The sequence below is a fragment of the Acipenser ruthenus genome, chromosome 36 (genome assembly GCF_902713425.1).
Source record: "Acipenser ruthenus chromosome 36, fAciRut3.2 maternal haplotype, whole genome shotgun sequence".
Classification (NCBI taxonomy): Eukaryota; Metazoa; Chordata; class Actinopteri; order Acipenseriformes; family Acipenseridae; genus Acipenser; species Acipenser ruthenus.
This window is the reverse complement of record NC_081224.1, coordinates 5,459,206-5,484,918: the sequence shown is the minus strand read 5'-3', so window position 1 is coordinate 5,484,918 and position 25,713 is coordinate 5,459,206. Positions and strand designations below refer to the sequence as shown.

The following is a 25,713-nucleotide window of genomic DNA, read 5'->3' as shown; positions in this document are numbered from 1 at the left end:
CTGAGAGGAATACAAATGCTATCCATATTACTTGCCTGTTGTTCAACCATCCTGAAGGTATTTGTATTCTGTTTTTGTTTGTGTTTGGTTATTTTGGCCCACGTGCCCTTTTGTTTATAACAGTGTTTTTGTTTTGTTCAACTGTTTATTTTTGGTTTAATAAAATGCTGAGCGCCGTAGCGCCTCAGTTTCACCCGCCAGTACTGCCTGTCTGTGTGTTCCTTCCTGGTCTGATGTCACCACCAAAGCCAGCCTATTAACATATGGAGTTAGAAGAGGGACAAACAACGCCTCCATGGGTCAGACCAGGGAGTTCTGTGGGTGTTTTTTTTATTATTTTTTTGAAAGTTTTTGTGAAGAAAAAAAAAAAAAAAGGATTATAAAAATGGGGAGAAGCAGCCACAGAAAGCAGCAGCATGAAAGAATGAAAGAAGTTATTTACAAACCGCTAACCAAGATCATGCAACAGTCTCTTGACACAGGGGTTGTACCGACAGACTGGAAAATTGCAACTGTAATACCGATCCACAAAAAGGGAGACAAAACCGAACCAGGTAACTACAGACCAATAAGCCTGACTTCTATTAAATGTAAACTATAGTAAGATCCTAAATGGAAAATTACCTATATGGTAACAATATCCTGGGAGACAGCCAGCATGGTTTTAAGGAAAGGAAGATCGTATCTAACTAACCTGCTTGATTTTTTTTTGAGGATGCAGCATCGACAATGGATAATTGCAAAGCATACAACATGGTTTATTTAGATTTCCAGAAAGCTTTTGACAAAGTCCCACATAAAAGATTAATTCTCAAACTGAACGCAGTAGGGATTCAAGGAAATGCATGCACATGGATTAGGGAGTGGTTAACATGTAGAAAACAGAAAGTACTGATTAGAGGAGAAACCTCAAAATGGAGCGAGGTAACCAGTGGAGTACCACAGGGATCAGTAATAGGTCCTCTGCTATTCCTAATCTACATTAATGATTTAGATTCTGGTATAGTAAGCAAACTTGTTAAATTTGCAGATGACACAAAAATAGGAGGAGTGGCAAACACTGTTGCAGCAGCAAAGCTTTTTCAAAATGATCTAGACAGCATTCAGAATTGGGCAGACACATGGTAAATGAAATTTAATAGAGAAAAGTGTAAAGTATTGCATGCAGGCAATAAAAATGTGCATTATAAATATCATATGGGAGATAGTGAAATTGAAGAAGGGAACTATGAAAAAGACCTAGGAGTTTATGTTGACTCAGAAATGTCTTCATCTGGACAATGTGGGGAAGCTATAAAAAAGGCCAACAAGATGCTCGGATATATTGTGAGAAGTGTTGAATTTAAATCAAGGGAAGTAATGTTAAAACTTTACAATGCATTAGTAAGACCTCACTTAGAATATTGTGTTCAGTTCTGGTCACCTCATTACAAAAAGTATATTGCTGCTCTAGAAAGAGTGCAAAGAAGAGCAACCAGAATTATCCCGGGTTTAAAAGGCATGTCGTATGCAGACAGGCTAAAAGAATTGAATCTATTCAGTCTTGAACAAAGAAGACTGCGCGGTGATCTGATTCAAGCATTCAAAATCCTAAAAGGTATAGACATTGTCGACCCAGGGGACTTTTTTGACCTGAAAAAAGAAACAAGTACCAGGGGTTACAAATGGAGATTAGATAAAGGGGCATTCAGAACAGAAAATAGGAGGCACTTTTTTACACAGAGAATTGTGAGGGTATGGAACCAACTTCCCAGTAATGTTGTTGAAGCTGACACTCTGGGATCCTTCAAGAAGCTGCTTGATGAGATTATGGAATCAATAAGCTACTAAACCAAACGAGCAAGATGGGCTGAATGGCCTCCTCTCGTTTGTAAACTTTCTTATGTTCTTAACAACATCCCCAGCAGGTCTTCTGGTTGGACCCAGATGCGTCCCAAGCACTTCAGGATGGAGACCTGGACGCATTTGCGGAGGCGTGGGAGAACCAGGGAGGATGGTGCCTCGTCTGCAAGCATGATGGACACGGAGTGGCTGACTGCCTCTACACCAGTGGCCAGAACCCGATCGTCCACCACACAAGACGGGGGAGCCCGAGCGTCCAGCACCTAACAGGGGGGAGCCCAAAACACCCCAAGTGGTCGGTGGGAGAAGACCCGCGAGCTACAAGGCCACTGGGTCAGCTCTCCTCTGAGGGAATATGGGAATGGCTGGTGGAGCCTGGGAGGAATATCAAGGAGGTCCTCCCCGACATGATCAACCTCCTGTGGGCCCGAGATGTGGAGCGATGGGAGGGATGGGATGCTAGAAACCTCAAACAGGTTTCTAGCTGTTGGAAACATCATTTTATTGTAATTCCGTGCTAGCCTCAATCACTCAGAAATGACACCGGACTATTTTTTGATAGCAAATGGCAATCATGTATTTTTATTGATAATAAAATTACAGAAAAGGTTGCAAAAAAATGTCACTATCCACGCATCTCTACAGCTGACGTCATTACAAAAACATATTATTGGCATTTTTAAATTCTTGGTTATTGAAACATACAGTAATGATGCTAATTAAAGATAATAAAATGCTTACCAAGTATCAGTGATGGCAGAGAGCTGAAGAGAGCACTTCAGGTTGCAAGACATTTTTGGTGTTTTTAATCTCCAATGGTATTTCGTCTTGCTCACCCTTTGCTAGTAATGTACTAGTATTGAGCAAGCAATCCGTATATTTTTTTCACTAGATTGAAAGCTAAAAACTCTTACTCTCACACCAGACGTAACGGCTTATCAAATTAGACCGCATGGCAATACTTCGGTTTCGGACTGGCCATACATTCTGTATTTTGAAATGAACCAATAGGACTTCATTTACAATAAACTTTAAATCGGGTTATCGATTTGCAGGCACGAACACACACACAAAATAAAATGAGTTAAAGACTAGGCTTTTAGTTTTTTTAAAATATGTAAAAAAAAAATGTTATCCCAAAGACAGACTGGAGTAACCGCCCAACTGTTTACATGACATTTAAACAGGGCTTATTTAAAACGTACATATTTAATATGTAAATTAGTCATGTGTGCACTGAACGCTGTGTCACAGCACATCAGCCTGGTGTTAGCGATTAAACATTGATTGCATGACAAAAGTTTGCAATAGATTGGCAAGTGGTACTAAATAAATTCTGAAATGGCGGATAACGCATTTTTTCCCATGTACTCCAGTTTGAAAACCGCTGCATTAGAAGAAACCACAGTACCAACAGATTCAGTTTAATAGCAGTAGTATTTAAATGCCATTGTCCTGACTGGTAAATTCTTACCTTCCAGCTGCCCCTTTATTTTGACAATTTCCAGATCAAAAATGGCATTTTATTCTTGCCATTTTTCATTCTTAGCCCCCAAGTAAATATTTTGGACAGTTTTCGAACAATTTTTGCTTTTTGATAAACGTGTATATGTGCTTCAGGTACTGTATTTAATTTTTTTCAAAGTTAAACGATGGCCCGTGTTACACAGAACACTAAAAATAAAATGCCAAACATACAATATGTATTTCGTTGGTTTTGTGGATTTGCTATATTTTAACATATTTTAATACTACGATGTGGCTTTGAAAATGCTACTTAAACAAAACCGTGACTGCACGTGAACTGTATTACATAATAATTTATTTTATTCCGATTCCAGTGGTGTTTTCTCAATGCAAGATCTATTATATACAGTGCTACATAAAATCATATATATATATGTATTATATATATATATATATATATATATATATATATATATATATATATATATATATATATATATACACACACACACACACACACACACACATACACACACACACACACACACACAGTACTGTGCAAGAGTTTTAGGCAGGTGTGAAAAAATGCTGTAAAGTAAGAATGCTTTCAAAAATAGACATGTTAATAGATTATATTGATCAATTAACTAAATGCAAAGTGAGTGAACAGAAGAAAAATCTAAATCAAATCCATATTTGGTGTGACCACCCTTTGCCTTCAAAACAGCATCAATTCTTCTAGGTACACTTGCACAAAGTCAGGGATTTTGTAGGCATATAGTCAGGTGAATGATCATCAATTCAATATGTAGGTTGAAACACAATCATTAACTGAAACAGAAACAGCTGTGTAGGAGGAATAAAACTGGGTGAGGTACAGCCAAACTCAGCTAACAAGGTGAGGTTGCTGAAGACAGTTTACTGTCAAAAGTCATACACCATGGCAAGACTGAGCACAGCAACAAGACACAAGGTAGTTATACTGCATCAGCAAGGTCTCTCCCAGGCAGAAATTTCAAGGCAGACAGGGGTTTCCAGATGTGCTGTCCAAGCTCTTTTGAAGAAGCACAAAGAAACGGGCAACGTTGAGGACCGTAGACGCAGTGGTCGGCCAAGGAAACTTAATGCAGCAGATGAAAGACACATCATGCTTAGTTCCCTTCGCAATCGGAAGATGTCCAGCAGTGCCATCAGCTCAGAATTGGCAGAAAACAGTGGGACCCTGGTACACCCATCTACTGTCCGGAGAAGTCTGGTCAGAAGTGGCCTTCATGGAAGACTTGCGGCCAAAAAGCCATACCTCCGACGTAGAAACAAGGCCAAGCGACTCAACTATGCACGAAAACACAGGAACTGGGTGCAGAAAAATGGCAGCAGGTGCTCTGGACTGATGAGTCAAAATTTGAAATATTTGGCTGTAGCAGAAGGCAGTTTGTTCGCCGAAGGGCTGGAGAGCGGTACACGAATGAGTGTCTGCAGGCAACAGTGAAGCATGGTGGAGGTTCCTTGCAAGTTTGGGGCTGCATTTCTGCAAATGGAGTTGGGGATTTGGTCAGAATTAATGGTCTACTCAATGCTGAGAAGTACAGGCAGATACTTATCCATCATGCAATACCATCAGGGAGGCATCTGATTGGCCCCAAATTTATTCTGCAGCATGACAACGACCCCAAACATACAGCGAAAGTCATTAAGAACTATCTGCAGCGTAAAGAAGAACAAGGAGTCCTGGAAGTGATGGTATGGCCCCCACAGAGCCCTGATCTCAACATCATCGAATCTGTCTGGGATTACATGAAGAGAGAGAAGCAACTGAGGCTGCCTAAATCCACAGAAGAACTGTGGTTAGTTCTCCAAGATGTTTGGGCCAACCTACCTGCCGAGTTCCTTCAAAAACTGTGTGCAAGTGTACCTAGAAGAATTGATGCTGTTTTGAAGGCAAAGGGTGGTCACACCAAATATTGATTTGATGTAGATTTTTCTTCTGTTCACTCACTTTGCATTTTGTTAATTGATAAATATAAACTATTAACATGTCTATTTTTGAAAACATTCTTACTTTACAGCATTTTTTCACACCTGCCTAAAACTTTTGCACAGTACTGTATATACAGTGCCTTGCGAAAGTATTCGGCCCCCTTGAACTTTGTGACCTTTTGCCACATTTCAGGCTTCAAACATAAAGATATGAAACTGTAATTTTTTGTGAAGAATCAACAACAAGTGGGACACAATCATGAAGTGGAACGAAATTTATTGGATATTTCAAACTTTTTTAACAAATAAAAAACTGAAAAATTGGGCGTGCAAAATTATTCAGCCCCTTTACTTTCAGTGCATTTACTTCAGCCCCTTTACTTCCAGAAGTTCAGTGAGGATCTCTGAATGATCCAATGTTGACCTAAATGACTAATGATGATAAATAGAATCCACCTGTGTGTAATCAAGTCTCCCTATAAATGCACCTGCACTGTGATAGTCTCAGAGGTCCGTTTAAAGCGCAGAGAGCATCATGAAGAACAAGGAACACACCAGGCAGGTCCGAGATACTGTTGTGGAGAAGTTTAAAGCCGGATTTGGATACAAAAAGATTTCCCAAGCTTTAAACATCCCAAGGAGCACTGTGCAAGCGATAATATTGAAATGGAGGGAGTATCAGACCACTGCAAATCTACCAAGACCTGGCCGTCCCTCTAAACTTTCAGCTCATACAAGGAGAAGACTGATCAGAGATGCAGCCAAGAGGCCCATGATCACTCTGGATGAACTGCAGAGATCTACAGCTGAGGTGGGAGACTCTGTCCATAGGACAACAATCAGTCGTATACTGCACAAATCTGGCCTTTATGGAAGAGTGGCAAGAAGAAAGCCATTTCTTAAAGATATCCATAAAAAGTGTCGTTTACAGTTTGCCACAAGCCACCTGGGAGACACACCAAACATGTGGAAGAAGGTGCTCTGGTCAGATGAAACCAAAATCGAACTTTTTGGCAACAATGCAAAACGTTATGTTTGGCGTAAAAGCAACACTGCTCATCCCCCTGAACACACCATCCCCACTGTCAAACATGATGGTGGCAGCATCATGGTTTGGGCCTGCTTTTCTTCAGCAGGGACAGGGAAGATGGTTAAAATTGATGGGAAGATGGATGGAGCCAAATACAGGACCATTCTGGAAGAAAACCTGATGGAGTCTGCAAAAGACCTGAGACTGGGACGGAGATTTGTCTTCCAACAAGACAATGATCCAAAACATAAAGCAAAATCTACAATGGAATGGTTCACAAATAAACATATCCAGGTGTTAGAATGGCCAAGTCAAAGTCCAGACCTGAATCCAATCGAGAATCTGTGGAAAGAACTGAAAACTGCTGTTCACAAATGCTCTCCATCCAACCTCACTGAGCTCGAGCTGTTTTGCAAGGAGGAATGGGCAAAAATTTCAGTCTCTCGATGTGCAAAACTGATAGAGACATACCCCAAGCGACTTACAGCTGTAATCGCAGCAAAAGGTGGCGCTACAAAGTATTAACTTAAGGGGGCTGAATAATTTTGCACGCCCAATTTTTCAGTTTTTTATTTGTTAAAAAAGTTTGAAATATCCAATAAATTTCGTTCCACTTCATGATTGTGTCCCACTTGTTGTTGATTCTTCACAAAAAATTACAGTTTCATATCTTTATGTTTGAAGCCTGAAATGTGGCAAAAGGTCGCAAAGTTCAAGGGGGCCGAATACTTTCGCAAGGCACTGTATATGCCGTTATAGGCCTACTGGCGAAATGGCCAAGAGACAGTTGGTGCTTAACACATACTGAATTATTTTGGCGTTTTTTGTCATAGAAAAGACACATTTCACATGTTTTATAATGTTACCGTAGGCTACTTTTTTTTTTTTTTTTTTAATCAAGGATTCGGTTTTCGTTTCACAAATCTACAGCACCTTGTCTATAAACTGTACTGCAGTACGCAGAAGTACATATTTCACTTGCTAGGTCACTCCATATCTCCAAACATCAGACAGATATTTTGTCTAAATAGATATGTTTATAGCGGATGAATTTCACAGTATTTTTAAGCACAAATATTACAGCCTACATTTCAACAGTCACTGACGAAGCTTATTACTTATTCTTCCAGAAGTAATGGTCGGGTGTAACAGGGATACAAGGTTATATTTGCGCTGGGCCATGCTGTTAACAAGCCTGATGTTGTCGTCCAGGTTTTACTGTGAAACTGACTGTAGCCAGGGAGGGTGTGAGCGCATTCTACTGGACTGGAGAATAATGGCACGGGAGTTTAATTATGAAAACGCAAGTGTAAACCAACAAGTAAAAAAGATTAGCCTGTTGTCAGACATATCATGTTAATATAAAATGCATTATTTTACTGTGTATTGGTATTGCGTCTGGTCTGGGAAGAGGGATACACAGGCACTTTAAGAGAAATTCAGCGGGACATTTTTTTTTATTTCAGGGGGGCATTGGCGCAATGGCACGGCCTAGCGCAAACACTAAATCGTGATATGCCACTTATGCAGATTTGCACCTACAGTGGTCCAAAAACCTCAATTGGACCTCCCTAATTTCACTACAGATGTGTTGTACACATGTCCCTCTCTCATATCAAAGTATGAGATCATTTTACTGTAGCTTTTTTTACTTACAGTAAGCCCAATATCAGCCCTATAGCCATTATATGCCACTTATGCAGATTTGTAGCTACAGTAGTACAAAAACCTTCCATTGGACCTTGTCAGGTTTGCGCGTACTATTTTTATTTATATATATATAAACTCTAAGCACACTCTTAAACTCATGGGAGACGTTCAGGAGGACATTAAGATGTTTCGGACTCCTGTAAGTGGATTGTTCGTGCATTAGGCTCACAACATATCCAGATGACTTTTAGTAATCAAGAAATTCACACAGACTCATTTGATTTGAAGTTTTAACGAATCAGAGCAGTATTAGTACTCCGTCTGTTTATTAATTACTAAAAATGAATTGAGTAGTTACAGACTACGTCAAATCCCAGCTTACAGACAATCTGGGCAGTCCAGTGCCTTAACAGCTGTCCGCATTAATACTTCAAATACAATGTATGGTTACATGTTTTGCTCTAAGGCTATGCATGCATAAAACTAAAGACGCCCACCGCTAAGTCCTAAAACATCCACTATAACACTCTCATAGACTAAAACATAAGTCATATACCTTATAGCAATGCATCAATACAGGAGAGATGTAGATTCCAAATAGTTCTTACCTCCCCAATTATATATGGAAGTGTAGAGTATAAGGTTAGGACAGGAACTGTCTTCAAGAGCAAAGACTTCTGAACACGACCCAAACAGCAATCAGCTCGATCGGAGATCCTCAGAGGATGGACCACACAACTTGTAGTTGTTGATACTTGACTAGGATTTTACCTCAGTTTTTATAGAGTTTTTTGTCTCTCTTCTTACATCAGAAGTTTCAGTTAAGTCTTAAACATTAATCAGCCTTAACAGCTCCTCTCCCTCAAATCAACAACATTCTCAAAACACCCGGCAACTCCCTCCTTAAAATTAATTAGCCATCATCCCCTAGTCCATCTCTCCTATATCTCCAAAATATGTAAGGTGAACTTTTGAACTGATTTTATTCTTCCTTGGTGACAGAGAGTTCCTGAACACAGCATGCATGTGAATACAGTACAAGTATATAAAAGATATATAGAAAGATGTGTTTAATATATAACACCTACTTTGATGTAACTATAATATACATATATTTACATATACATACAAACATACACGTCCCTTTTAACATCAAAAGACATCCTCCTTATTTGGTAGGCTTCATTACATGTATAAATGTGGTTTAACAATTAACTAAAATACATTGGATAGGGGCTGGTAGAAGGCTCATAGCAAACTTCTAAGCAGGCAACTATATATCCAAGCATTCTCACTTAAATCCAGTCTATCAGGAACATAATCAAACGATAACAGTTTCACAGTAGCCATTCAGTGCTTTACACTAAACGTGACCTCTCTGTTTTTCTCTTATAAAAATCCTGTTCAGGCAAGTTCTGAACCACCTGCTTCACTATCGAGGTCATCCATCATTAGTTGAAGATACCAGGCCTTCATTAATTCCTATGATTTAATGAGTCCATATAGTTCACCACTGACTCCCCCTTTCCTGCACCAAGAGGTATTTCTTATATGTAATAGATCAGTCATTATAGCAACCTTGGATTTCAAACCCCCCAATCATTAAAACTTGCATGAGTTGCCAAAAAGTTATTGCCTTTAATTATCCTCCGTCTGGTACTGCAAACAAGCAAGATTACCAAGATTAATTACCTTCTTTTTGGCAAGCCTACTATATGCTTGACACAGACTGGTACCATTCTGCCTTGACTACAGTTTTTACTTTAAGTTAATTTTTGCACTATATTCTCTTAGTTCCAATTTCTTATAAACCTTCTGCTAATACACTTAAAAAAATCACAAACCACTATTTCCTTTAATTCAACCCTAACTGTCCCTACACTTTTTGCTATTTTTATATAGTTTGCTCTCCTTTGCTCCACTGGTTCGGAATGCCAAAGAGGCTTTATGTTTATTTTAGAGATTCTACCTACATGATTTTCCAGTAATGAACCTTCTACACAGATTCCATCCCATTCCACTAATAACATTGTTACTGGTTACAAAGAATATATCTTAAAATAACAATACAGTAGATTAAAAACAAGGTACATCATAGTATATTATTGTAAACTAACACAAAGAATATAGCATAATACATTTTTAAGTAGGGTACTTCAACATCTTAGATTCTCCCATTGATGTCAAGCAAGTCAGCCCTGCTCCAGCAGGATTCAACTTCTCTCTCTGGTTCAGCTGAGTGGTTCTGTGAAGGCCACGACAGGATAAGGTAGCCATCTTTTCACATCACAGGTATGAGGGACAATACCCTCCACTTGATACCTGCAAAATATCTGGATATGTCTAGCAGGAATACCTTCTTCACATTCCAGTTTACCCAAATGTGCCCATCTTACAGTATGATCAGTTTCTGCTCTCAGTGAGTTTGTCAAAGCCACCACAGGTGTGTCTTTAAAAACCCGATACCTGCAAAAACTTAAATCTTGTTACAAGAGCTTCCATCTCTACATTCCCATTCCCATCATCAGTGGGAAGACTTCAAATAAATTAAACTGTTTCTATCAGAGACATCTATCTTTGCCGCATACACCTTTCACTCAAAAAAGGTGATTGCACCTTGTACAAGGGAAGACAGGTTGTAGATTTATTCGTGACAACCTCCCTAATTTCACTACAGATGTGTTGTACACACATCCCTCTCTAATATTTAGAAGTATGATGTAATTCTACTGTAGCTTTTTTTTTACTTACAGTAAGCCAAATACCTCCAGTGAAATTAGTGAGGTCCAATTGAAGGTTTTTGTACTACTGTAGGTGCAAATCTCCATAAATAGCATATAATGGCTATAGGGCTGATATTGGGCTCACTAAGTAAAAAAAGCTACAGTAAAATGATCTCATACTGTGATATACAGGGCTCGAATTAAAACATTTTAGGTGGGGGGGTTGAAATAAAGCATGTTTTGTTTCAAAGCCTAGCAAGGTTAAAAAATATAGGCGGAGTTTCTGAAGCACTGTGAAGAAATGCTTGTTTTTTCTGTCTCATAGGGCCATTGATTTGCATAACATTTTAATTAACTGATTAATGTGTTGACACATATGTTGTGATTTTATATGTTGTGATTGTTTATTCAAATAAGTAAAATGGTGCTGGAAGAACTTAAAACTATGTGCATGTTTCTAAGTTAAGAAGGGAGAATCTGACCTTTACATGAAAAGCTTCATATGCAATGGAGGCTCTTGTGGGGAAGGTCTGCATCCTGTTGTGTTATCCGTTGCTGCACGGTGTCCTTGTCTTAACCAGGATGTTGTATACTTCTGCAGTTGTGCCAGATGTAGTGGAGGCCCATTTGTTGACATGAACACTAGATCCATCTCTGCTTGTTGTCATTTGTGCATTCATCAAGCTAAATCCCCTCTCACACTCAGCAGAAGATAATGGCAAAGTCTTTAGCCTCATGTCAAAGCTTTAATTGCTGTTGGTTGGCAGGATGATCGTATCTTCAGTTCCCTGAAAGAAGAAACTGTTTCCTGTATGGGTAGTTTCACAGTTTTTGCCAGCTGGAGAACCTCTGCATCGCCATACATTACCCTGGCCGCCTCTTCTTCTGGCCACTGTGCTTGGTGGAACACTCTTGAGGAGATTAAGAGGTCTTCAGGGAATCTATTTTTTAATATTGGTACTAAGTGCTTGCAGGAATATCTTCCGTAAAAAGGCAAAAGTCTCATCAGAGTGGAATAATAGTGCTGTTGCTGCTACAGTTGCTTATGAAATGAGACAGAGCAAACCCTGGTGTTTCCTTCATGGCTTCCAGAATCACACATATTTTTTTTTTTTTATTTTCAGCTGGGCTGTAGGTAGCACTGCTTCCCTTCTCTGTAGAAACACTGACAACTGACTCACTTCCTCCAAGGCATCTTTCAACAATGAGGTTTGTGCAACAAGCATTCAAGATGAAATCTTTTCTGCCATACCACAGCATTCTGCTCTGTCTCTTCCTGGCCTTGTCTCGTCCTCAGCCACCCCACACAAGTGTTTGAACAATGCTGGCAGGTCATTTAATAGTGCAGACACACCCCCCCAAGAAGAAAACACCCATCGAATGTCAAATACTTAAGTGATTTTTTTTCAGATGAACACCAACCTCTTTGCTGAAGTATGTAGCTCATACTGGTTTCTTGGAGATTGGTAGTAAAATGCATATAGTGAATCAATGAAAATCTGAAAGTGGCTGACTGGTGTGGTCCTCTTCAGTGCATCACCCATCACAAGTTCCAATCGATGTGCCATGCAGTGAAAAATGGCAAACTCAATTTCCAGTATGCTTTTAAGAATTGCTGCGCAAGCCTGATTCCCACCCAACATTACTGCTGCCCCATCACTGCAAAATTCAATCATTCTCTCTTTTAGAGTCAAAATGCTTATACCATTCTCTTCAAATGATTTTTAAAATGCATTCAGCAATATTTCTTCCAGTGACATGTCCATTCAGTGGAACAAGATAAAAAAAAAATTACACACATCATTTTCAAATGGGATTATAATGAGTGAGGATTTTACACTTACTGTTGTGGACTCATCCACCATCACAGAAAATGGGTGAGCACACTGATTAATGTAACTTACAAGCTCCCTGGTCATTTACTGACTGATGTGTTGCAAAATGTTTGCACATGCATGGTCTGATGCAAGACTTTTATCCATGTCTACACCATTCAATTCATGGCACAGAACAATTTCCCAATGTTTCTTTTGCGCACAGGTAGGCTACCCTAAACAATTTTTCAGTAGTTTCAATTTGTTTTTATATTTGCCCCTACAAACCTTGCTTCAGCAGTAAGGGATGCTTTTCTGATCACTTCTTTTTCCCGTTGCTCAATTATTTCCATACATATTTTATGTTACTTTGAAGCAAGACCATGCTTATCAATCTTTTCAGTAGTTTATTTTGTGCCATGGCAGTTGTTCCATTTATGGAATACAGTTCTGTATACTATCATTATATAATAGTACAATAACATACACTAGTATTATAATTTGTACATTATACAGAGGAGGCTGTGTGGTCAATCAGTCAATGTGTTCCTCGATGAACAAGAGTTTTGTTCAAGCCGGGCCATGTAAAGCTGTCAGTCAGATCATTAGTTTAACAAAGCAAATTACAACTTTGATAGAAAAAAATAATCACAAACCCAATAACAACGATCTTCAATAAACAAAAAGTACAACTGGAGTTTAAAATAGGACACACGTATTTCCTAAATGAACAAATTATTATTAGTTTCCCCAGTACTGAAGGCACAAACACTAATCATTATCACAGATTACTAGTTTTATCCAGACAGAAACACAGATCTGACCCGTGTGTGCTGAACTATAGGCTATTCATTGTCTCCCTATTCAGTGAAATGGAACGGTCGAAAGCAACGCTGCCAAGCACTGACGTCAGACAAAAGTGACATCAGACTGTTATCTTTATGGTTCAATTTCAGTAAAACAAGGACCCCCCCCCCCCCCGGAAATATAAACACCCCGTTACAAGGAGGCTGTGTGGTCCAGTGGTTAAAGAAAAGAAAGGGCTTGAGGAGGTCCCCGGTTGTGTGACCCTGAGCAAATCACTTCACCTCCTTGTGCTCCCTCTTTCGGGTGAGATGTAGTTGTAAGTGACTCTGCAGCTGATGCATAGTTCACACACCCTAGTCTCTGTAAGTCGCCTTGGATAAAGGCGTCTGCTAAATAAACAAATAATAATAATAGTTTTAAAAGCTGGCAGAACCTTTAGCTTCTCTATTTAACACTATTGCTCTTACAGACTACTGCTTTGTCAACTACCCCGTTTTACTTGAGTATTTTAATGCATTTACAGGGTGATTTTCAAAGCTTTTTGCTACAGAGCAATAGTTACTCCTGATTTTGTAACTGTCATAATTTAAAGGGTCAAATTTAGTAAGAGACAATACAGGTATGGAAAATATTTTTTCTTTTCACTCATACATTGTTTTGAAATTTTAGCAAAGAGAAAGAGAGAGAAAAGGCGGAGGACATTTTGCACTGTAGCAAAAAGCTCTCAAATTAGTTCATTACTTACATAACTAAAAAAACGTAATACTTTAAAATCCATATACAGTACTTCGACATGCTTAAGAAAACAATCAGAACAATGATATGAACACAATTGAAAAGAGCATACTATTTACAGAGAATAAACACTGCATCATTATCGAAACCGATTCACTTCACGGATCTGCGTCACACTTCGTGAAAATGAAACGAGAAGTGCCCCAACCCACCCCCACCCAGAACCACAGTTCATTTACACTAAGAATAGACAGGGATTAAACGGTGACAATCCTGCTGTAATATTTCACTATACACTGAGGAAAACCAGAAGTACATTATTAGGGAACGCATCTGGTGTAAGATAAATGGGGAAGTATTTTCATTGATAGTGTTTTTACTGTAAATAAATGCAAGTGTTTTGTTTGTTTGTTTGTTTTGTCCGTTTAGTTACTGTAGGACAATCGTAGAGCCCATTCATAAAAAATACACCAAAGCTCAGACTTTCCCCGTATTTACTAACATGAAAAAATGCGGGGTACCTTTGCTTTACGATAACAGAAATGTCTTAAGACAATACATTAACCAAGCAAACAAAAAGGCTACGAAACTACAGGAAAAGACTTGGGTGTCTTCAAAAACAAACAAAAAACACACACGAATTACCATTATTGTTTACATTTGTTATTATTATTATTACAATTATTAAGTAAATCGACTTCATACAATATGAAAATTCGTTGCAGAAGACATATACAGTTTGAGGAATGACTAGAACAAAAGCATCTGTGAACCTGAGAATTATCTCTTACCTCTAACTGCTACAGTTCGCCATTCAAGTATCTCCCGCCACTGCCTGTTTACATTTGACGTAAAACTCCGCCGCAATATAGATACCCCTGCGCATGCTAGATTAAACAAACACATGACATTTTTTTTAGCTCCCAATGTAACTGATTCCAACAGTGTATACTTGCAAGACGGACGATACACGCCTCACACCCCAAGCCTGGCACCCTTAACTCCGCCTCTACAGTGATGCAATTTCCAAGTCCTCACATTGAAGCACCGATCCCACCCATGTGAAGTCGTTTTTTTTTGTTTTTGTTTACGGAATCTACTTTTCTCTGTATTGTCAATGTAACATGTAATTTGCTAATTTTATTTATGTTTTTCAAATAATGAATACATCGACATTGCGTTCTAAATAAACCATTTAATCACCATTACATTTATAAAGGCAGTATTAATTAATGTGCTTACGTTTCCATATAATATATACAAAAGCAGTAATCGTTAACTATTTGCGTTATGTAATGTATGTAAAAAATAATAATAATAAAAAAAACAATCTGCAAGCATTGTTGGGAATGGTCTTGATAACAGCGTATTTTAAAATATTGCTTGATACTCTCTGATTAATATCCTGCCCTCCGCTTCTTTGGAAACTGTTCAATTATCCGTTTGTTTCTATTGTAACAATACTGTTAGAACTGAACCCTATAAAAATGGGTTTTGGAACAAGGTATGATGGTATCTGTGAAAGTACAATTGTATTGTATAATATATGTATCCTACACCATCAATGTACAATTCCCTGTGTTACAATAATGCTGTACAACCATAATAATAATAGTATAGCTACGCTATAGAACCGTGGTACATTTTTATAGGGGTATAGCTTCACACAATCTACATTTACTTAATCGTATTAGAGTAAGAATGATGTGTGTCATTCTCATCTTATTTACAATGTAAAATTGACATGATTACATGTCTATATAGGGTAGCCTAGGTATACAAAATAAAATATAGGAAGCTGAAGTTCAGGTAGTCACTCATATTATTTGCATCCCAGTTTTTGTTCTGTCCTTTAAGCTCATATGCCAATTGATTTATCAAAGTTGAATGATGATCCCTTTGTTTAAGTCCCTTTGGTCATATCATGTTGATCTGCTTTTTGTCTGTGAGTATCCCACAAGGATCATCCCTTCTACAAGTGCATGTAACCTGGCCCAACATGGATTTGTGTGTCACATATGCCAATGGAGTTTGTATGTCATAGCTAAATATCCCTGTGCCATGTATTTACATACCCTAAATGAAATACAAACTGAAATTAGAATTTCAATGTAGATGTAAAATAAAAATACAGGCCTGCGTAAACCATTGTGCAATCAGTTTATATATATATATATATATATATATATATTGTAAAGTAGCGGGTTATGAGAAACAGCAGGGAGGGGGTTAAAACCTCCCTGCTATAGAAATGCACTGTTTTGATTTGTGTTGCTTTATTGTTTTGTTTAATTGTTTTATTATTAATTATCATCCGCACCTGGGCGTTATTGGAAATTAGGCCCAGGTGCGGGGTTTAAAAGGAGAACAGGCAGTCTGCTCGAGGCTGCTGAATGGAAGGAGGCAGAAAGGAGTGCTCTGCTTCCCGGCAGTCCCGAGAGAAAGGTACAGTGCAAACCTGTATGGTTAAGTTTTGTGGAACAGGGAAACGGCTTAGCCGTCCTGTGATAGTTAGGTTCCTGCGTGTGTAGTTAGTGCTCAGAAAGAGCTAGGTGTTTATTTTGTGTGCTTTGTTTTACGTTTGTGTTTATTAAAAAAATAGCGTGTGAGCGCTGGAAAAAATCCATTTGAGTGTCCTGGGTCGTGTTTTTAAAGGGGCAACGAACCCGAGTGGGTGAGTCCGTTTACAATATATATATATGTACAACATATCGAAACGTTGGGCAGCTGGCTCTTTGAGCTAAAATAAATATATATATATATTCTATAACTGTTAATTTGCAGTCTGTGTGGAGTTTGCATGTTCTCCCCGTGTTTGCGTGGGTTTTCTCAGAGTACTCCGGTTTCCTCCCATAGTCCAAAGACATGCTGTCCAGGTTGATTGGTCACTCTAAATTGCCCTCTGTATGAGTGTGTGTGGTGCCCTGCGATGGACTGGCGTCCCGTCCAGGGTGGAGTCTCGCCTTGCGCCCTGTGTATGTCGGGTTAGGCTCCGGCTCACTGCGACCCTGTTAAAGAGTAAGCGGTTAATGATAATGGATGGATGGATGGATGTTAATTTGCAGCATGCACAAAGTGAATTAGATATAGGGTATATTGACCCCTGGACATGTTCACATAGTTCTGGACTCTTTACCGGAGGGTTGAGGGTTCAAACCCAGGTGGGGCACTGCTGCTGTACCCTTGAGTAAGCAGGTACTTCACAAATTGCTCCAGTAAAATACCCAGCTCTATAAATGGACACAAATACAAGTCACTTTGAATAAAAGCATCAGCTAAATTATCTATAGCAATTTATGTCCATATGTGAAACACACACACACACAAAATACAGCAATTTATCATGTAGTCACATAGAGGTGGTGATTAAATGGGTCTCTTTTAGCAAGGTGCAGTTGTATTGAAGTGAAAGTGGTTGCCTACAGGTACAGTTCGTGGCTAAAAGTGACATTGAAGACAAACCAACCCTAACCCCAAATCCTAAATAACAAGCTGTGATGCAAATAAAAATCTAACTACAGCCTTGTATTAAAGATTATAATCATTGAACACATCTGTGATGTTTGTTGGTATAGAAATGAATTAGTAGAAAGGGAGTGGATTTTATCTGTTCCTATTAAAATTGGAAGATTTCTTTGATTACATACACAACATACACATAGGCTAGCAGTGTAGAGTAGTAGTTAGGGCTCTGGACTCCTGACCGGAGGGTCGAGTTCAATCCCAGGTGGGGGACACTGCTGCTGTACCCTTGAGCAAAGTACTTTGCCTAGATTACTCCAGTAAAACCCCAGCTGTATAAATGGGTAATTGTATGTAAAAAATAATGTGATATCTTGTAACAATTGTAAGTCACCCTGGCTAAGGGCGTCTGCTAAAGAAATAATAATAATAATAACAAGGAGTTCTGTACCACTGGGGGTCTTAATGAAGAACTTGATTACAATCTTTGCTCTTATGATTTATCATGTATATTAGGTTATAGTTTGTGGCATGGTGGTGTGGTGGTTAGCGCTGCTGCCTCACAGCTCCAGGGTCCCAGGTTTGATTCCCGTTTCAGGGGAGTTTGCATGTTCTCCCCGTGTTCGTGTTGGTTTTCACCAGGCACACTGGTTTCCTCCCCTCATCCAAAAACTCTAAATTGCCCTCTGTGTGCATGCTTGTGTGAGAGTTGGCCAGTGATGGACTGGTGTCCCATCCTGGGTGTAGTCCTGCCTTGCACCGTGTCTGCCGGGTTAAGCTCCAGCTCACCGTGACCCTGTATTGGATGAGTGGTTATTGATGATGGATGGATGGATGGTTAATATTTGTAATAATGCATTTATTGACATCCACATGTTCTCCAATTAATAAACATTTGGACTGAACATGTTTAATTTTCCCACACATAAATTGTCAAAATCCCACATCAAGTGTAATATATACATTTTGTGGTGCACAATTCTGCTCCTCTAGAGTCGCAGACAGTCCAGCCGGTTTTTGTAGCTGTCAGTAAATCTCCAACTGATTAAGAGCAAATAAAAGGGTAAACTTGTCCAATTAAGCAAATTAATTCAAATCAGGTAATGAAGGCCTCAGGGGGATCAAAAAATGAAAACCTTCTTGCCCCAGAGTTCTGCACCCCTGACAAAGTAGATGTCAACACAGTCATTCATTCACAGTTGTCTGAAGGTTTTTTTTTTTTTTTTTTTAAAGCACTTATTTATCTGTTTTGATTGAAGTCCTGCTTTCCTGTCAAAAGTACTATGAAAACAAACAAGGAGGTCAAAATCGCAAACAAAGAACTTTATTACAAATATATAATGCAGTTTGGATATTAAATTAAAATGCAGTTATTTTTGACAGATATGTTTTTATGATATAGCAAGAAATAATGAATATACACTTGCTTTTTGTTGATATTTTAAAACCAACTTTGGGGGGATTAAAGCAACATTTAGACCCATCCACTAAAACCAAATTAGAAATATGTACTTAATAGCAGTTTGATTTATCATAAGTGGGCACTTTCTTCTAATAATAAATACAACCACCATTAAATTCTGACTTTGCGATTAGCTGGTGGGTCAAGTTTTAATTTAATTCCCCCATTTCATTTACACTGAATAAAGGGTATGAATAATTATGGAGCCTACTGTATTTGCAAGTGAGTATTCCTGAGCATTCTCTATAAACATTTAAATAAACAGATGTAAACAATAAGTATTAATGATATTTTACTTGAAATGCATATTGTTCACTAAATATATTAAACAACCTTCAACAATGTTACATGTAAAAACCATTAAATAACAAACCATCACACTGCACCCTTCAGATGGACATCCAAGTGCTTTTTTAAATGGTGGCATTTATTGGGTTTATATTTGCTTGGCTGGCAAAATGGACAGTGGTACAATCTGCAGCATTGGGTACACCGTTTCACCTCAGGCAACACTCCTCCTTTCACTGCTGTTATATGTAACTGAAATACAAAGAGCAAATTACAACAGGATTAATAACCTACAATTAATATACATCAGTGTATCTACATTGAGATTGGATGAAAATAATGTGTAAAAAAAAAAAAAAGTTTTTATTGTAAGTAAAAATAATGTGATATCTTGTAACAATTGTAAGTCGCCCTGGATAAGGGTGTCTGCTAAGAAATAAATAATAATGATCTATAGCTAATGTGCAATTTGAAAACACTGATGTATATTGGTACAGTGAGGTATATTCAAAGGCCTCTATACTCAAAGCATTTTTTACACATTTTGTATTAACATTAATTTTTTTAGAGCTGTAAATGTTAACATAAAATGCAAGTTATGAAGTACGATTTCCTCATACACAACATCTATACATACATACAGACGTGCTCAAATTTGTTGGTACCCTTACAGCTCATTGAAATAATGCTTCATTCCTCCTGAAAAGTGATGAAATTAAAAGCTATTTTATCATGTATACTTGCATGCCTTTGGTATGTCATAGAATAAAGCAAATAAGCTGTGAAAAGAGATGAATTATTGTTTATTCTACAAAGATATTCTAAAATGGCCTGGACACATTTGTTGGTACCCCTTAGAAAAGATAATAAATAATTGGATTATAGTGATATTTCAAACTAATTAGTTTCTTTAATTAGTATCACACATGTCTCCAATCTTGTAATCAGTCATTCAGCCTATTTAAATGGAGAAAAGTAGTCACTGTGCTGTTTGGTATCATTGTGTGCCCCACACTGAACACGGACCAGAGAAAGCAAAGGAGAGAGTTGTCTGAGGAGATCAGTAAGAAAATAATAGACAGGCATGGTAAAGGTAAAGGCTACAAGACCATCTCCAAGCAGCTTGATGTTCCTGTGACAACAGTTGCAAATATTATAAAGAAGTTTAAGGTCCATGGAACTGTAGCCAACCTCCCTGGGCGCGGCCGCAAGAGGAGAATTGACCCCAGATTGAACAGAAGGATAGTGCGAATGGTAGAAAAAGAACCAAGGATAACTGCCAAAGAGATACAAGCTGAACTCCAAGGTGAAGGTATGTCAGTTTCTGATCGCACCATCCGTCGCTTTTTGAGCGAAAGTGGGCTCCATGGAAGAAGACCCAGGAGGACTCCACTTTTGAAAGAAAAACATAAAAAAGCCAAACTGGAATTTGCTAAAATGCATATTGACAAGCCACAATCCTTCTGGGAGAATGTCCTTTGGACAGATGAGTCAAAACTGGAGCTTTTTGGCAAGTCACATCAGCTCTACGTTCACAGACAAAAAAATGAAGCTTTCAAAGAAAGGAACACCATACCTACAGTGAAACATGGAGGAGGCTCGGTTGTTTTGGGGTTGCTTTGCTGCGCCTGGCACAGGGTGCCTTGAATCTGTGCAGGGCACAATGAAATCTCAAGACTATCAAGGCATTCTGGAGCGAAACGTACTGCCCAGTGTCAGAAAGCTCTGTCTCAGTCGCAGGTCATGGGTCCTCCAACAGGATAATGACCCAAAACACACAGCTAAAAGCACCCAAGAATGGATAAGAACAAAGCATCGGACTATTCTGAAGTGGCCTTCTATGAGTCCTGATCTGAATCCTATCAAACATCTATGGAAAGAGCTGAAACTTGCAGTCTGGAGAAGGCACCCATCAAACCTGAGACAGCTGGAGCAGTTTGCTCAGGAAGAGTGGGCCAAACTACCTGTTAACAGGTGCAGAAGTCTCATTGAGAGCTACAGAAAACGTTTGTTTACAGTGATTGCCTCTAAAGGTTGTGCAACAAAATATTAGATTAGCGGTCCCATCGTTTTTGTCCATGCCATTTTCATTTGTTTTCTTATTTACAATATTATGTTGAATAAAAAATCAAAAGCAAAGTCTGATTTCTATTAAATATGGAATAAACAATGGTGGATGCCAATTACTTTTGTCAGTTTCAAGTTATTTCAGAGAAAATTGTGTATTCTTCGTTTTTTGTGGAGGGGTACCAACAAATTTGAGCACGTCTGTATAAATCATATATGCTGTGACTTCTTACATTTTATTCCTTTTAGAAAAAGTGTCAATAGCAAATTTGTGTGCTTTGAGTAGAGAGACCAATGTTTCTGTAATTGATGCATTGTTAGGGTGTTTTACATACATTATATATATATATATATATATATATATATATATATATATATATATATATATATATATATACAGTGCCTTGCAGAAGTATTCACCCCCCTTTGACTTTTCCACATTTTGTAGTGTTACAACCTGGAATTAAAATGGATTTAATTAGGAGTTTTTGTCACTGATCTACAAAAAATAGTCCATAATGTAGAAGTGGGGAAATAAATCTACATATTTTTCTAAATTATTTACAAATAAAAAACTGAAAAGTCTTGAATGCATAAGTATTCACCCCCTTTGCTGTGACACCCCTAAATAAGCTCTGGTGCAATCAATTGCCTTCAGAAGTCACATAATTAATTGAATGGAGTTCCACTTGTGTGCAATTAAAGTGTCACATGATCTCATATCTAAACAAACAGCATCATGAAGACCAAGGAGCTATCAAAACAAGTCCGAGATAAAGTTTTGGAGAAGCACCAATCAGGGTTGGGTTATAAAAAAAATATCCCAAACTTTGAACATTCCCCAGGAGCACCGTTAAATCCATTATTAAAAAATGGAAAGAATATGGCACAACCGCGACTCTGCCTAGAGAAGGCCGTCCACCAAAACTCAGTGACCAGGTAAGGAGGGCATTAGTCAAAGAAGCAACCAAGAGGCCAATGGTAACTCTGAAGGAGCTGGAGAGATCCACAGCTGAGATGGGAGAAACCGTCCATGGGACAACTATAACCCGGACACCCGGAGTGGCGAGAAGAAAGCCATTGCTGAAAAAAACCCATATCAAATCCTGTTTGGATTTTGCCAAAAGGCATGTGGGAGACACAGCAAACATGTGGAAAAAGGTTCTCTGGTCTGATGAGACCAAAATTGAACTTTTTGGAAAACGCTAAGTGTGGCGCAAAGCCAACACTGCTCATCACCCTGAGAACACCATCCCCACGGTGAAACATGGTGGTAGCAGCATCAGGTTATGGGGATGCTTTTCATCGTCAGGGACTGGGAAACTGGTCAGGATTGAGGGCAAGATGGATGGAGCCAAATACAGGGAAATTCTAGAGGAAAACCTGTTTCAGTTTGCAAGAGACCTTGGACTGGGGCAGAGGTTCACCTTCCAGCAGGACAATGACCCTAAACACACAGCCAAAGCTACACTGGAGTGGTTTAATATCATATGGAAGATAGTGAAATTGAAGAAGGGAACTATGAAAAAGACCTAGGAGTTTATGTTGACTCAGAAATGTCTTCATCTAGACAATATGAGGAAGCTATAAAAAAGGCCAACAAGATGCTCGGATATATTGTGAGAAGTGTTGAATTTAAATCAAGGGAAGTAATGTTAAAACTCTACAATGCATTAGTAAGACCTCACCTAGAATATTGTGTTCAGTTCTGGTCACCTCGTTACAAAAAGGATATTGCTGCTCTAGAAAGAGTGCAAAGAAGAGCAACCAGAATTATCCCGGGTTTAAAAGGCATGTCGTATGCAGACAAGCTAAAAGAATTGAATCTATTCAGTCTTGAACAAAGAAGACTATGCGGCGATCTGATTCAAACATTCAAAATCCTAAAAGGTAGAGGCAGTGTCAACCCAGGGGACTTCTTTGACCTGAAAAAAGAAACAAGTACCAGGGGTTACAAATGGAGATTAGATAAAGGGGCATTCAGAACAGAAAATAGGAGGCACTTTTTTACACAGAGAATTGTGAGGGTCTGGAACCAACTCCCCAGTAATGTTGTTGAAGCTGACACCCTGGGATCCTTCAAGAAGCTGCTTGATGAGATTCTGGGATCAATAAGCTACTAACAACCAAACGAGCAAGATGGGCTGAATGGCCTCCTCTTGTTTGTAAACCTTCTTATGTTCTTCTTATGTTCTTATGTAAAAACAAGAACCTGAATGTCTTAGAATGGCCCAGTCAAAGCCCAGACCTCAATCCAATTGAGAATCTGTGGCAAGACTTGAAAATTGCTGTTCACCAGCAGTCCCCATCCAACTTGACAGAGCTTGAGCAATTTTGCCAAGAAGAATGGGCAAAAATTGCAGGATCCAGATGTGCAAAGCTGGTAGAGACTTACCCAAAAAGACTCACAGTTGTAATTGCTGCCAAAGGTGCTTCTACCAAGTATTGACTCAGGGGGGTGAATACTTATGCAACCAACAAATGTCTTTTTTTTTGTTTCATTAACTTTTGTGTCACAATAAAAATATTTTGCACCTTCAAAGTGTTAAGTATGTTGTGTAAATCAAATGGTAAAAATCCCAATTAAATCCATTTTAATTCCAGATTGTAACACTACAAAATGTGGAAAAGTCCAAGGGGGGTGAATACTTATGCAAGACCTGAGCTGTTGCAGTCAGATCAAGGCAGTACAAACTAGTTTATGCAGGGAATGCTGAGTGCTTGGCTAGATGAAAAACTGGTCCTGCAGCTTTTGGATTCTCCATTTCAGGCTACAGAGTTGTCACAACTATCTTTTCAAACACACTTAAAGCCTGAGCCTCGTTTACTTCTGATCATTTATAGTAGGGAAGTCAAGAGAAAATACAGATTTTTAGATATAGAAGCTTTATTTCCAGATAGGTATAAATTCGATGAAAACTCTTTGAAGTGTCAGTTTTTTTTTTGTTTAATTTCAATCTATATTTTCTCTTGACTTCTCTACTGTCAACATAGATATACACATAAAATTATAATATAATGTCACCTCAATGATAAAAGGCCACTGTCCGCTGTAAGTCCAGAGTAATTTACGGGGGGGGAATATATATATATATATATATATATATATATATATATTAACCACAGATGACAAATGAATACACATTTAATATATGAAAAGTGTATATGTTTTTATGCAAAATTGTACAACTTAAACAACGTAACCAAATGAATAATAATTATAAAAATGAAAGTTAAATCATTGGTGTAACTTCGGATGTACTGCATGCTAACCTGAATCTTTGTTACTTTTATGGAAAACAATATATCTGCCTAATTGGCATTTTTACCGTTATGTAACAGAGATCTTTGTTATAACTAGCTGTAGTCGTAAGTAACCAGTGTTTACACCCTGTAGTAATGCCATCGTTATTTAATAAACATTAATTATAACTTTTATAAGTATTTGAAAATAAATCACATTAAAAATATATGTGATTTAAGTAATTTCAGCGGACACTAACAAATGTTTCTAATGTATATATAAGTTAAAGTTACACACACACACATATATATATATATATATATATATATATATATATATATATATATATATATATATATATATATATATATATATACAACTAATGGATAATTAAATACAAAGGCGAATTTAACAAGTTAAACATACCTTGTGTATCCACTTCTGTCAAAATTTAAATGCAACTGTGCTTGCAACAACCGTGCATATGTTTCTCCTTCTCAAATGTGACGCCTTTCTTTTTGCATCACTGTAGAGGTGGAGTTAGAGGCGGAGTTAAAGGGTGCCAGGCTTGGGGTGTGAGGCGTATGTCGTCCGTCTTGCAAGTATACCGTTCTCACTAATTCTCCCAAATTCTCGAGGGGGGGGGTTAAAACTCGACCCCCCCCCCCCCAATTGAAAAATAATAAGTTGGGGGGTTGCGAATATTAAGTGAGGGGCTCGACGCACCCAACCCCCCGGTAATTCGAGCCCTGGTGATATATGAGAGAGGAACATGCGTACGACACATCTGTAGTGAAATTAGGGAGGTCCAATGGAAGGTTTTTGTACTGTAGCTACAAATCTGCATAAGTGGCATATAATGGCTATAGGGCTGATATTGGGCTTACTGTAAGTAAAAAAAAGCTACAGTAAAATTACATCATACTTTGACATATGAGAGAGGGACATTGGATAATTTAAACAACATAGAATCGTCCTTTGACTGTTGCAATAAGCTATTTGATTTCTTTCATACTTATTAAATATTACGTTTTTCATTCTTTTTGAAAATGTATGAAAGTGTATTTCATCGCTCGTTTTATTCCAGTGCAATTCTAAATCTTTCAGAGTGAAAAATTTCACTGCCTGAAACAGGGAAACTATCT

General features: G+C 38.3%; 1 protein-coding gene and 1 long non-coding RNA gene across 6 annotated transcripts in view; both read right to left on the bottom strand.

Annotated features, from left to right (window-relative positions):
* LOC131706670 (interleukin-12 receptor subunit beta-2-like) overlaps positions 1-15,047 on the bottom strand; it is a 75,622-nt gene extending 60,575 nt beyond the window's left edge. For all 5 annotated transcript variants that reach the window (XM_059008222.1, XM_059008224.1, XM_059008223.1 and 2 more), the window contains exon 1: positions 14,837-15,047. The gene's annotated coding sequence lies outside the window, so the exon portion shown is untranslated. The remainder of the gene's footprint in view (positions 1-14,836) is intronic.
* A 3,768-nt stretch (positions 15,048-18,815) lies between these two features.
* On the bottom strand, positions 18,816-25,434 carry LOC131706669 (uncharacterized). Its single transcript, XR_009310732.1, has 2 exons — positions 24,995-25,434; positions 18,816-19,509 (listed from the first exon to the last, which is right to left on the bottom strand). It is a non-coding gene; the product is annotated as an uncharacterized LOC131706669 (long non-coding RNA).
* Positions 25,435-25,713: the final 279 nt, after the last annotated feature.